This window comes from Ranitomeya variabilis, chromosome 4 (assembly GCF_051348905.1).
Source record: "Ranitomeya variabilis isolate aRanVar5 chromosome 4, aRanVar5.hap1, whole genome shotgun sequence".
Lineage (NCBI taxonomy): Eukaryota > Metazoa > Chordata > Amphibia > Anura > Dendrobatidae > Ranitomeya > Ranitomeya variabilis.
In genome coordinates, this window is record NC_135235.1 from 589624011 (window position 1) to 589639174 (window position 15164).

The window sequence follows — 15164 nt, forward strand, 5'->3', positions numbered from 1 at the left end:
AAATAATGAAGTTAATGGTCATTTTAGGAAAAAAACAACAACAGCCTATTATGTGGTGATGATTTATGTCGTAGGTCAGGGTAGCAATCCTTTTCACTCCAGGTGATGTAATGCAGGGATACACGTGAGTCTTATTTTTCAATACTGTTAGAAGCAGGATTTGCAGTGAATAGGATTAAATTTATCATTAATTTCTATCAATAACTTTAATTATTTATATTTGTATTACTTTTATCTTTTTTTACACCCTTACAATTGTTTTTAATATTTTAGTTTACCTTTTTGTATTTATTTTTAGATTATTTTTTAGAGATATATAATTAACTAGATGGTAGCCCGATTCTAACGCATCGGGTATTCTAGAATATGTATGTAGTTTATTTATGAAGATTTTAGAATAATACATTGAATACACAGGATTCGGCCAACCGCGATGCCACGTAGTATATAGCACAGCCACGTAGTATATAACAGCCCACATAGTAAATAGCACAGCCACGTAGTATATTGCACAGCCACGTAGTATATAGCACAGCCACATAGTATATAGCACAGCCATGTAGTATATAGCACAGCCCACAGAGTATATAGCACAGTCCACGGAGTATAAAGCACAGCCACGTAGTATATAACACAGCCCACAGAGTATAAAGCCCAGCCACATAGTATATAGCACAGCCCACGGAGTGTATAACAGCCCACATAGCATATAACACAGCCACGTAGTTTATAACAGCCCACGTAGCATATAACACAGCTCACATCTATATATATAATTGTCTAAGGGTTTTTCTGTCTGTCTGTCTGTCCTGGAAATCCCGCGTCCCCGATTGGTCGAGGCCGCCAGGCCTCGACCAATCAGCGACGGGCACAGCATGGCGACGATGATGTCATAAAGGTTGCCTCAACCAATCAGCGACGGCCACAGTCTGCCGCGAATTCACCTCGACCAATCAGCGACGGGCACAGTATCGACGTAGATGTCATAATGGTTGCCATGGCGACGATGATGTCATAAAGGTTGCCTCGACCAATCAGCGACGGGCACAGTCTGCCGCGAATTCTGGAATCATCATTGTCCATATACTACGGGGACATGCATATTCTAGAATACCCGATGCATTAGAATCGGGCCACAATCTAGTAGTATATAACAGTCCACGCATGCAGTATATAACACAGCCCACGTAGTGTATAACACAGGCCATGTAGTGTATAACACAGCCCACATAGTGTATAACACAGCACACACAGTATATAGCACAGCCCACATAGTATATAGCACAGCCACGTAGTATATTGCACAGCCATGTAGTATATTGCACAGCCCACGTAGTATATTGCACAGCCCACGTAGTATATTGCACAGCCCATGTAGTATATTGCACAGCCAACGTAGTATATAACACAGCCCACACAGTATATTGCACAGCCCACGAAGTATATTGCACAGCCCACGTACTACATTGCACAGCCCACGTAGTAGTACATTGCACAGCCCACTTAGTATATTGCACAGCCCATGTATATTGCACAGACCATGTAGTATATTGCACAGCCCACGTAGTATATTGCACAGCCCACGCAGTATATTGCACAGCCCACATAGTATATTGCACAGCCCACGTAGTATATAGCACAGCCCACGCAGTATATTGCACAGCCCATGTAGTACATTACACAGCCCACATAGTATATTGCACACCCCACATAGTATATTGCACAGCCCACGTAGTATATTGCACAGCCCACATAGTATATTGCACAGCCCACGCAGTACATTGCACAGCCCACGTAGTATATTGCACGGCCCATGTAGTATATTGCACAGACCACGTAGTATATTGCACAGCCCACGTAGTATATAGCACAGCCCACGCAGTATATTGCACAGCCCACATAGTATATAGCAATGTGGGCATCATATCCCTGTTAAAAAAAGAATTAAAATAAAAAATAGTTATATACTCACCCTCCGTTGGCCCCCGGATCCAGGCGAAGCGTTTACCGATGCGCCTCACGCGCTCCGGTTCCAAGAGTGCATTGCGGTCTCGCGATGCATGGAGCGGTCACCGAAGCATCGCGAGGAGCAGGAAAGGCCTGTTCTGGATCCGAGGGGCCGACGGACGGTGAGTATATAACTATTTTTTATTTTTTTTATTATTTTTAACATTAGATCTTTTTTTACTATTGATGCTGCATAGGCAGCAACAATAGTAAAAAGTTGGTCACACAGGGTTAATAGCAGCATTAACGGACTGCGTTACACCGCAGCATAACGCGGCCCGTTAATGCTGCCATTAACTCTGTGTGAGCGCTGACTGGAGGAGAGTATGGAGCGGGCACTGACTGCGGGGAGTAAGGAGCGGTCATTTTGCCGCCGGACTGTGCCCGTCGCTGATTTGCCGCAACCAATCAGCGACTTGGGATTTCCGTAACAGACAGACAGAAGGACAGACAGAAAAACGGAAGTGACCCTTAGACAAATATATAGTAGACTAGATGGTAGCCCGATTCTAACGCATCGGGTATTCTAGAATATGTATGTAGTTTATTTATGAAGATTTTAGAATAATGCATTGAATACACAGGATTCAGCCAACCACGATGCCACGTAGTATATAGCACAGCCCATGTAGTATATAGCACAGCCACGTAGTATATAGCACAGCCACGTAGTATATTGCACAGCCACGCAGTATGTTGCACAGCCCATGTAATATATAGCACAGCCAACATAGTATATTGCACAGCTCACGTAGTAGATTGCACAGCCCACGTAGTATACAGCACAGCCCACGTAGTATATAGCACAGCCCATGTAGTATATAACAGCCCCCGTAGTATATGACAGCCCATGTAGTGTATAACACAGCCACACAGTATATTGCACAGCCCACGTAGTATATAGCACAGCCCACGTAGTATATTGCACAGCCCACATAGTATACAGCACAGACCACGTAGTATATAGCACAGCCCACATAGTACATAACAGCCCACATAGTATAACAGCCCATGTAGTGTATAACACAGCCATGTAGTATATTGCACAGCCACGTAGTATATAGCACAGACACGTAGTATATTGCACTGCCACATAGTATATTGCACAGCCCACAGAGTATGTAGCACAGCCCACGTAGTATATAACACAGCCCACATAGTATATTGCACAGCCCATGTAGTATATAGCACAGCCACGTAGTATATTGCACAGCCCACGTAGTATATTGCACAGCCCACGTAGTATATTGCACAGCCCACATAGTATATTGCACAGCCCACGGAGTATATAGCACAGTCCACGTAGTATATAGCACAGCCACATAGTATATTACACAGCCCACGTAGTATATTGCACAGCCCACGTAGTATATTGCACAGCCCACATAGTATATAGCAATGTGGGCATCATATCCCTGTTAAAAAAGAATTAAAATAAAAATAGTGATATACTCACCTTCCGTTGGCCCCCGGATCCAGGCGAAGCGTTTACCGATGCTCCCCGCGCGCTCCGGTTCCAAGAGTGCATTGCGGTCTTGTGAGATGATGATGTAGCAGTCTCGCAAGGCCGCTACGTCATCATCTCGCGAGACCGCAATGCATGGAGCGGTCACCGGTGCGTCGTGAGGAGCGGGAAAGGCCTGTTCTGGATCCGAGGGGCCGACGGACGGTGAGTATATAACGATTTTTTATCTTTTGATTATTTTTAACATTAGATATTTTTACTATTGATGCTGCATAGGCAGCATCAATAGTAAAAAGTTGGTCACACAGGGTTAATAGCAGCGTTAACGGAGTGCGTTACACGGGCGGTCCGTTAACGCTGCCATTAACCCTGTGTGAGCGCTGACTGGAGGGGATTATGGAGCGGGAATTGACTGCGGGGAGGAAGGAGCGGCCATTTTGACGCCAGACTGTGCCCGTCGCTGATTGGTCGTGGCTGTTTTGCCACGAGTCCACGACCAATCAGCGACTTGGGATTTCCGTGACAGACAGACAGACAGAAAGACAGACAGAAAGACGGAAGTGACCCTTAGACAATTATATAGTAGATATTCCATTCATTATCTCGTGCGGCGGCACCGCATGTTGCAAAATGTTTACAGGTAACACATTTATTTAAAGAATGTACATTTACAAAATGCAGCGTAGAACATATTGGAGACAAAGCTGATTTTTCCAAAATTAATCAGGTTAAATTGGTTAATTTCCACCATATTGATCTTCTATTTAACAATGAAGGATTGTTATAGCCGGAGACACAGTCATCATCTAGAACATTTTTTTCATCAGAAATGAATTTTTGTTTTAAAAACATTCCCCAAAAGTGAATTTGTCCATCACCCTCGGTCATAGAACACGAATGGCTAGTTTGAATGACTGCAGTTGCCAGTATGGACTAAAATGTGCAAGGCAGCATCGGCGAAACCATTGTTGCTTCAGCAGATGGTCATTTGTATGACGGTTGTTCAGCTATCAGGTCATTTCTATCTATCATCACCTACCAGGAGCAAGTACAAAGCAATAAGACTTAGTGTTAGTTTTATTGTATTCTTTTATTTTTAGTAATTTTTTGTTTATTATTTTTTATTTCAGTAATTTTTTTAACTTTTTTTTTTTCCGTTTTTTAGTTGTCTTTTTTTACTCTATGGTTTGTATTTATTCTAAATATTATTTTTTTCTCCTAAGGCTCCAAGTGATATATGGCAGCCTGATGTTAGATTTATTCTTTCCTCTGTACGTCATCATACAATTTCTGCTCTCCTCTTAGTTTTCCGCATTGTTTACAGCTCATTGAAAAAAGTTTTTCGTAACTAAGCAATTGTAGTGTCAGTGTGAAGAGTAGTGATTATCATTTTCCTACCTATCTATCTATCTATCTATCTATCTATCTATCTGTCTGTCTGTCTGTCTGTCTGTCTGTCTGTCTGTCTATCTATCTATCTATCTATCTATCTATGTACCTAGGTTCAGATTGGTGCCCCCCACGAGCACATATACCATTTGCACACTTACGCTAAGTTCACACTAGTTGTTTTTTATGCAGTTTTTATGCAAATTTTCAGCTGTGTTTTACAGTACCAGCAAAGTCTATGACATTTCAGAAATCTCACGCACACACTTTTTTTTTGTCATTACGATTTTGTGCTTTGCATTTTTTTCGCACTTTTTTTTACACAATGGAGCATGTCACTTCTTTCAGCGTTTTTCACCCATTGAAATGAATAGGTGGTGAAAAAAACACTGAAAAAAACACACCAAAAATGCAGGTATCAGGTTTTGCTTCGTTTTTTGTGCCAAAATCTGATTATGTAGAATAGGACTTTTTTTTCTAAAACATTACATTTTATCAGCACGGACAAGAGACAAATCTAGCAAACGAAAACCGCAGCAAAAAACATACAAAAAACACAAGGAATACCAAGGAAAATATACTTTTTTTCTGCTGTTTCTTTCCCGCCAAGAGATCAGGTTTTGCTGCAGAAAAAAATGCTGAAAAAACACCTAGTGTGAAGTCACCCTTAGTCGCGCACTGACTAGCTGCTCTCTCTAAGGCCGGGGTCACACTTGCGAGTGCAATACGAGAAACCCGCACGTGTCTCTCACCTCAATACCCGGCACTACCGCCGGCACTCGGGACTGCAGGGTTCAGCTGCATAGAAATACATGCAGCCGCACGCTCCGGTCCCGAGTGCCGGCTGCAGTGCCGGGATTGATGTGAGAGACTCATGCGAGTTTCTCGCATTGCACTCGCAAGTGTGACCCCGGCCTAATTCTTTTAATTTTCAGTGAAAAATTGAGTGAAGCTGGAAGAAAAGCTAATTGTTACATGATCGTAAGTAAGAAAACCGCATATGATTGGCCATGTGATAACTGCTGGAACCAGCAAGCAGAGCTGAATCCTGACAGTGAGGATATTACACAGTTAGGATTGGCTACAGGGCTTCATTTTATAATTAAAGGGCTTGTAGAGGTTTGAGATGAAAGTCTGCAGTCATTCTATGTGACAGCAGGCTTCTGAATTCTCACAGCGCATGCACTGCACGCTTTTAGGATTATCTCTTGCTGGTGGCAAGAGTGGACGGTCGTGTCAGCACAAGTATGAGATTTGTATACTTCTGGCCACATTCTGACTAGACGTGTCCGGCTTTGCTCAACTCATTTTCATTGAGTGAGGCCACACATGTCTAGTTGGCACATAACCGCATTGGATATTTGCAGTTTTGTGATCTCCCACTCTCACTGACAGCAGTGCGCGCTGTGAGAATTCAGAAATCTGCAGTCAGATGACATCAGTCTGACTACAGACTCATCACATACTTAATGTTCCTAACATAAATAAAAATGAGACTTAGCATCACAACATTTTTTTACATCCAGGTATGTTATAGATGATGTCTTAGATTGGAGTCGTTCCGGTCTTGTGCAGCACATTCCCACATGATGCCCTTAAAAATACTATTGTTTTTATAATGCTCCTGAATAAAAATATCTGCCCTACGCTGAGCCCCTGAATAGATAATTGCCCCTCACTATATTCTCTGCACAAAATATATGACCCACACACAGTCTTCTTATGGTACATGCCCTCCATACTGCTACCGTCCTTTCCATACTGTGCCCCCTCTTCATACTGTGTTCCCTCATCACACTCACCCTCCTTGGCATACTGCCCTCTCCTGTCTGTGCCCCTACACTGTCCCCCCATGGTACCCCTACACTACTCAGTCTCTATTCTGTGCCCACTCACACTTTTCTCCCCCATACTGTCTCTTCCCACTACTCCCCATAATAGTCTCCTCATGCATTTCCCACCACTCCACATACTGGTTCCTCTCTATGTCCTCTATGCTGCTGTTTAATGTATAGAAAAAAATAAACCATTATACTCACCACCGGCATACATAGAAGTCATGGGGCCTCATAGCAAAAGTATAATGCACTCACTACAGTCCTTCATATAGTATAATGTACCCCCATAGTTTAATGCACCCCCATAGTCCTCCCTATAGTATAATGCATAGCCCATAGTCATCCCCATAATATAAGTCACTCCCATAGACCTTCATATAGTATAATTCACCCCTCATAGTCCTCCATGCAGTGTAATGTACAATCTATAGTCATCAATACAGTATAATACACACTGCAAAGTCATCCATGTAGTATAATGCACAGTACTTAGTTATTCATGTAATATAATGCACAGCCCATAGTCATCCATGTAATGTAATTCACAGCATATAGTCATACATCTAATATATAAAGCTGAATGTGTGTGTGTGTGTATGTATGTATGTATGTATGTATGTATGTCCGGGATTGGCATCTGAACCGTAGCAGCTACAGCCACAAAATTTTGCACAGTCACACGTCTGGACCCCGAGAGCGTCATAGGCTATGTTGTGAGGTGAAATTTTAACCCCGCGCTTTCCAATTCACCAAACAATTTTGCCCCTATCTACATAATGGGGAAAAAGTGAAAGGAAAAGTGTTGGAGGCGTCGCAGCTACAGGCACAAAATTTTGCACAGTCACACGTCTGGACCCTGAGAGCGTCAAAGCTATATTGTGAGGTGAAATTTTAACCCCGCGCTTTCCAAGTCACCAAACAATTTTGCCCCTATCTACATAATGGGGAAAAAATGAAAGGAAAAGTGTTGGAGGCAAATTAACAGCTGCCAGATGTGAACAAGGGGGACTTAAAGAATGACAGCGATGGCACCAAAGAGTATATACTGTACAGTTGCTAAGGTGGGGCCCCAACATGGGATAATCACACCACCACGGGGATATGAACACACACACAAAATGCGCCACACACTACCACGTGCTCGAACACATATACCACCCTCAGTGCACATTTCACCACACATACACCAACCTCGCCACATAAAAGTAGAAACACAAAAGTCGCCGCTCAAAACTCGCCACGCGCAAAACTCTCCACATGCAAAACTCGCCACACGTGCAAAACTCGCCACACGCAAAACTTGCACACGCAGAAAAATTGCCACACGCAGAAAAATTGCCACATGCACAAAAGTTGCAACACATGCAAAAGTTGCCTCACACAAAACTTGCACATACTCAAAAGGCACCACACATAAAACTCGCCACGCGCAAAACTCGCCATGCGCAAAACTTGCTGCACACAACTTGCTACACTAACCTGTCACATGCAACTCGACACACAAAAAGTTGCTACACGCATGTCGCCACACAAAACTCATCTCACAAAAGTCCCTACATGCATGTCGCCACACGCAACTCAACACACACAACTTGACACACGAAACTCGCCCTAAAACACACACAAGTCTGGTATCCTTCAAAAATAAAAATCTGATTAATAAGCAGACAAACTACAAGAGCAACAAATGTACCATATAGGAATCCGGCAGCTGTCAGTCACATGACCAGTCTATTATGTGTATGTGTGAGCTAATATATACTGCCAGGGGGTGGGCTTACTGTTGGCTGGGGATTTATCAGGCTGCCATTTTAGCTTACAAATACTGAGGTAAAAATACTGACCAAATAACATGTGAACGAGGGCTAATACAGGAGGAGATGGCATACAGCTATATACTATATACAGGAGATGACACACAGGTATATACTATTTACAGGGGAGATGACACACAGGTATATACTATATACAGGAGGAGATGACACACAGATATATACTATATACAGGAGAGATGACACACAGGTATATACTATATAGAGGAGGAGATGACATACAGGTACATACTACATACAGGAGGAGATGACATACAGGTATATACTATATACAGGAGGAGATGACACACAGGTATATACTATATACAGGAGCAGATTACCTACAGGTATATAGTATATACAGGAGGAGATGACACAGGTATATGCTATGTATAGGAGGAGATGACATACAGGTATATACTATATACAGGAGATGACACACAGATATATACTATATATAGGTGAGATGACACACAGGTATATACTATATACAGGAGATTACATACAGGTATATCTAATATATAAAGCTGAATGTGTGTATGTATGTATGTGTGTATGTCCGGGATTGGCATCTGTACCGTCGCAGCTACAGCCACAAAATTTTGCACAGTCACACGTCTGGACCCCGAGAGCGTCATAGGCTATGTTGTGAGGTGAAATTTTAACCCCGCGCGTTCCAATTCACCAAACAATTTTGCTCCTATCTACATAATGGGGAAAAAGTGAAGGGAAAAGTGTTGGAGGAAAATTGACAGCTGCCAGATGTGAACAATGAGGACTTAAAGAATGAGAGCGATGGCGACAAAGAGTATATACCGTACAGTTGCTAAGGTGGGGCCCCGACATGGGATACTCACCACACACGGGGATATGAACACAAACACAAAATGCGCCACACACTACCACGTGCTTGAACACATATACCACCCTCAGCACACATTTCACCACACACACACACCAACCTCGCCACATAAAAGTCGAAACACAAAAGTCACCACTCAAAACTCGCTACATGCAAAACTCGCCATATGCAAAACTAGGCTCACGCAAAACTCGCCACACGTGCAAAACTCACCTCATGGAAAACTTACCTCATGCAAAACTTGCACACACAGAAAAATTGCCACATGTACAAAAGTTGCACCACATGCAAAAGTTGCCTCACACAAAACTTGCACATACTCAAAATGCACCACACATAAAACTCGCCACGCGCAAAACTCGCCATGCACAAATCTTGCTGCACACAACTTGCTACACTAACCTGTCACATGCAACTCAACACACAAAATGTTGCTACACGCATGTCGCCACACAAAACTCATCTCACAAAAGTCGCTACATGCATGTCGCCACACGCAACTCAACACACACAACTTGACACATAAAACTCGCCCTAAAACACACACAAGTCTGGTATTGTCCTTCAAAAATAAAAATCTGATTAATAAGCAAACTACAAGAGCAACAAATGTACCATATAGGAAATACGGCAGCTGTCAGTCACATGACCTGTCTATTATGTGTATGTGTGAGCTAATATATACTGCCAGGGGGGAGGGCTTCCTGTTGGCTGGGGATTTATCAGGCTGCCAATAGCAACCAATCACAGCTCAGCTTCTATTTTGCTACAGTTAATTAACCTGAGCTCTGATTGGTTAATATAGGCAACAAAGACATTCTCAGTATAACAAAGCTAATATATGTTGTGAAATGCTTCTATTTGCTTAGTTTTTGCCTTTTAATAATTACATTTCTATCTATTTGTTTTGTGGTTTTTGTGTGCAGAATAAATTTTTGTTAACACATTCTATTTTGCTAACAGCAGTCATTAACCCGGGCGAAGCCGGGTAGTACAGCTAGTATAGTATAATGGCAGATGATGTTCTTTTTGTGATAACCTTAGCATAAACAATAGGTCTCTATAAATTGGTCCTTATTTTTATGGTGCCACTTTACCTAAATATTTTTTAGCGCATAACCCATGGAATTTTGTTTTTGTGCCATATCTTGGTAGAATTCCCCTATATTCCTGCTTGCTCTGCGATACTCTAACAATATTTTGTGATTTCTTTAATAAATTGATATGTTTGTTTAAAAATACACTTGACCTTGTTTTGCTCTTTTGCACTAAGAAAGGTTTGCTGTGGTATTGATCTTTTGAGTTTATTCCATTTACTTATTTGTTTGGTCCTAATTTGGGATTTATTTGTGCTTAAATGTAATATAATGCATAGCCCATAGTCATATGAGTAGCCCGTTAGGGCAGTGGGATACTCGGTACTGGGCCCGGTACTTAAAGGGATGTGTCACAGTGGCAACGACCCGGTCCGTGGCCCTGGGCGCCCATGTTAAAGGGAAGGTCATTAAAGGGGTTTTTGAAATAAAGAAAGTTCATGACGCCACCTGTGGTATTCGGCAAGAGGTGACCAACGCTGGTTAAAGGGGTCATCTGGGGTAATGTTATGGCAGCCAGATGGTATAACTTCCCACAGGTGAAGTAGGTCCCCAGGGCTCTCGGTGAATAGATGGAAGATGGTGAGTGGTGCAGTAAAGGACGTAGTTGTGCAGTCTTTTTACTTGGTTTACTGATGGTAGCAGGCAACCACAGTCCAGGGCCCGGATCAAAGGTACAGGCAGGGTCCAAGCACTGTGTTGTTATAGTCCCTTACGACCTATGGCTTTGTAGCAAGGTCCTCTCAGTTATCTCTGTCCTTTATTGATGTAGGACACAAACCCATATGACTGGTGGTTTGAGCGTTTCTACAGGGTCTCTATCACGACCCAGGCTCTATGTGTCACTGTGTCTCTTGGGTGTTAGGGCGGACAGGTTATGTGTAGTTTAGCTGTCCTACCGGTTTCTGCTGTGCCTCCTAGAGTACGACACAACCTCGGTCTTCCGGTTATCGGTATCTGCGCTCTATTAGGGATCTAGCCCAGTCGCAGCTATTCTCCCTTGTTTTCACTCTCCTGTGCTTCGCTCTCCAGCACGTTCGCTAAAAGCTGTTCTTCCTTCTATATTTCGCTATCTAGGAGCTCCAGCACCTCAGACTGTACGGCCCCTCACTCGTCCTTCTGCCTCAGACTGCTCCAGTCTGCTGTCTGGCACCAACTGTCTAAATCTTCCTAACTGCCTAGCAACTAACTCCTCCCGACCAGAGAGAGCAGCTCCCCTGAAGTCGGGGTAGAGCTCCCCCTTCTGGCCTGGAGTCAGAATGGTGTTGTATGTGCTAATTATTTGTTAAGAGGAATCTTCCATTGTTTCCAAGCGTGACATCACTCTCCCCGTGAGGAAAGCAATGCCACTGTGACAACCAGGACCCTGGGGCGTCACACATACATGTAGTATAATGCACAGCCGATAGTCATCAACGTAATATAATGCATAGCCCATAGTCATCCATGTAGCATTTTTTTTTTTCAGGTGGCAATTCATTCAGGTGAATGGATTTTAGGGTATTTGAGGGAGCTTAATCCAAAAATCCCATTACTTTTACTGAATTAGTTCTAGTTTTTTTTATATAGTTCATCCATAAAAGTAATGCATCCCCCAATGCGACTTGTATGTAATAACAAATGAAACAGCTTTTAGTCTTTAGACTCTTTTACAGTGTCTTAGGAAATTAAATATCCCTTATAATTATTTTGTGTTTCAATTTCTAGACTTACAATGCTATAAAAGGGACTTTTTAATGCCAGAATTCTACTGCATTTAATTAATTAACTATTAAATATCTTAGAAACTAGAGCCTATCTGGCAAAACCAAAGTCATATTCTTAATCAGCACCATACGTCATTACCGATCAGCCACGCTCACAGGGGGATCGCGGCCAATCGGGGCCGGGTGTCAGCTGACTATCGCAGCTGACATCCGGCACTATGTGCCAGGAGCGGTCACGGACTGCTCCTGGCACATTAACCCCCGGCACACTGCGATCAAAGATGATCGCAACGTTCCGGCGGTACAGGGAAGCATCGCACAGAGAGGGGGCTCCCTGTGTGCTTCCCTAAGACCCTCGGAGCAACGCGATGTGATCGCTTTGCTCCGAGGGTCTCCTACCTCCTCCTCCCTGCAGGCTCCGGATCCAATATGGCCATGGAGCTGCTTCCGGGTCCTGCAGCGAGGTGGCTTGCAAACGCCTGCTCAGAGCAAGCGCTTGCAAGCGACCCTGCAGTGCCTGTCAGATCGCTGATCTGACACAGTGCTCTGCAAAGTGTCAGATCAGCGATCTGACCCTATAACATGATGCCCCCCCTGGGGCAATGTTATAAAGTAAAAAGAAAAACATATTCACATATGTAAAAAAAAATAAAAATTCCTAAATAAAGAAAAATATATATATATTGTTCCCATAATTACATTTCTTTATCTAAAAAAAAACAATAAAACTACACATATTTAGTATCGCCGCATCCAAAACGACCGGACCTATAAAACTGTCCCACTAGTTAACCCCTTCAGTGATCACCGTAAGAAAAAAAAAACGAGGCAAAAAACGATGCTTTATTATCATACCACCGAACAAAAAGTGGAATAACACGCTATCAAAAATACGGGTATAAATAATCATGGTACCGCCGAAAACGTCATCTTGTCCCGCAAAAAACGAGCCACCATACAGCATCATCATCGAAAAAATAAAAAAGTTATAGTCCTCAGAATAAAGCGATGCAAAAATAATTATTTTTACTATAAAATAGTTTTTATCATATAAAAGCGCCAAAACATAAAAAAATTATATAAATGAGGTATTGCTGTAATCGTACTGACCTGAAGAATAAAACAGCTTTACCAATTTTACCAATCATGGAACGGTATAAACGCCCCCAAAAAAGAAATTCATAAATAGCTGGTTTTTGGTCATTTTGCCTCACAAAAATCGGAATAAAAAGAGATCAAAAAATTTTACGTGCCCGAAAATGATAACAATAAAAACATCAACTCGTCCTGCAAAAAACAAGACCTCACATGACTCTGTGGACCAAAATATGGAAAAATTATAGCTGTCAAAATGTGGAGAAGCAAAAACTATTTTTTGCAATAAAAAGCATCTTTTAGTGTTTAGAGGCCAAGCATAAAAATCCGCTAAAAAACCCGCTGTAAAAGTAAATCAAACCCCCCTTCATCACCCCCTTATTTAGGGAAATATAATAAAATTAAAAAAATGCATTTATTTCCATTTTCCATTTAGGGTTAGGGTTGGGGCTAGGGCTAGGGTTAGGGTTGGGGCTAGGGTTAGGGTTGGGGTTAGTGCTACAGTTAGGGTTGGGGCTAAAGTTAAGGTTAGGGTTGGAGTTAAAGTTAGGGTTGGGGCTAAAGTTAGGGTTTGAATTACATTTACGGTTGGGATTATGGTTATGGGTGTGTCAGGGTTAGGGGTGTGGTTAGGGTTATGGTTGGGAATAGGGTTAGGGGTGTGTTGGAGTTAGGGGTGTGGTTAGGGTTGGGATTAGGGTTAGGGGCCTGTTGAGGGTAGGGGTGTGTTGGGTAAGGGGTGTGGTTGGGGTTTGGGTTAGGGGCATGTTCGGGTTAGGGGTGGGGTTAGGATTATGGGTTGAGTTGGGATTAGGGTTAGGGGTGTGTTTGGGTTAGGGTTTCAGTTAGAATTGGGGGCTTCCACTGTTTAGGCACATCAGGGGCTCTCCAAACGTGACATGGCGTCCAATCTCAATTCCAGCCAATTCTGCGTTGAAAAAGTAAAACAGTCTCCTTCCCTTCAGAGCTCTCCCGTGCACCCAAACAGGGGTTTACCCTAACATATGGGGTATCAGCGTACTCAGGACAAATTGGACAACAAATTTTGGGGTCCAATTTCTCTTGTTACCCTTGGGAAAATAAAAATTTGGGGGCTAAAAAATCATTTTTGTGGGAAAAAATGATTTTTTATTTTCACAGCTCTGCGTTATAAACTGTAGTGAAACACTTGGGGGTTCAAAGTTCTCACAACACATCTAGATAAGTTCCTTGGGGGATCTAGTTTCCAATATGGGGTCACTTGTTGGGGGTTTCTACTGTTTAGGTACATTAGGGGCTCTGCAAATGCAATGTGACGTCTGCAGACCATTCCATCTAAGTCTGCATTCCAAACGGAGCTCCTTCCCTTCCGAGCTCTACCATGCGCCCAAACGGTGGTTCCCCCCCACATATGGCATATCAGCATACTCAGAACAAATTGGACAACAATTTTTGGAGTCCAATTTCTCCTTTTACCCATGTGAAAATATAAAACAGGGAGCTAAAAAATTATTTTTGTGACAAAAAAAAATATATATTTTCACGGCTCTGCGTTATAAACTGTAGTGAAACACAGTTCAAAGCTCTCAAAACACATCTAGATAAGTTCCTTAGGGGGTCTACTTTCCAAAATGGTGTCACTTGTGGGGGTTTCAATGTTTAGGCACATCAGGGCTCTCCAAACACGTCATGGTGTCCCATCTCAATTCCAGTCAATTTTGCATTGAAAAGTCAAACAGCGCTCCTTCCCTTCCGAGCTCTGCCATGCGCCCAAACAATGGTTTACCCCCACATATTGGGTATCAGCATACTCAAGACAAATTGTACAACAATTTTGGGGTCCAATTTCTTCTCTTACCCTTGGGAAAATAAAAAATTGGGGGCGAAAATATCATTTTCGTGAAAAAATATGATTTTT

General features: G+C 42.6%; 1 long non-coding RNA gene across 1 annotated transcript in view; it reads right to left on the reverse strand.

The window, feature by feature from the left end:
- The window catches only part of LOC143769209 (uncharacterized), a 146167-nt gene extending 134536 nt beyond the window's left edge, over positions 1-11631 (reverse strand). Inside the window, exon 1 of the long non-coding RNA XR_013214266.1 lies at positions 11366-11631. This is a non-coding gene — a long non-coding RNA (uncharacterized LOC143769209). The remainder of the gene's footprint in view (positions 1-11365) is intronic.
- Positions 11632-15164: the final 3533 nt, after the last annotated feature.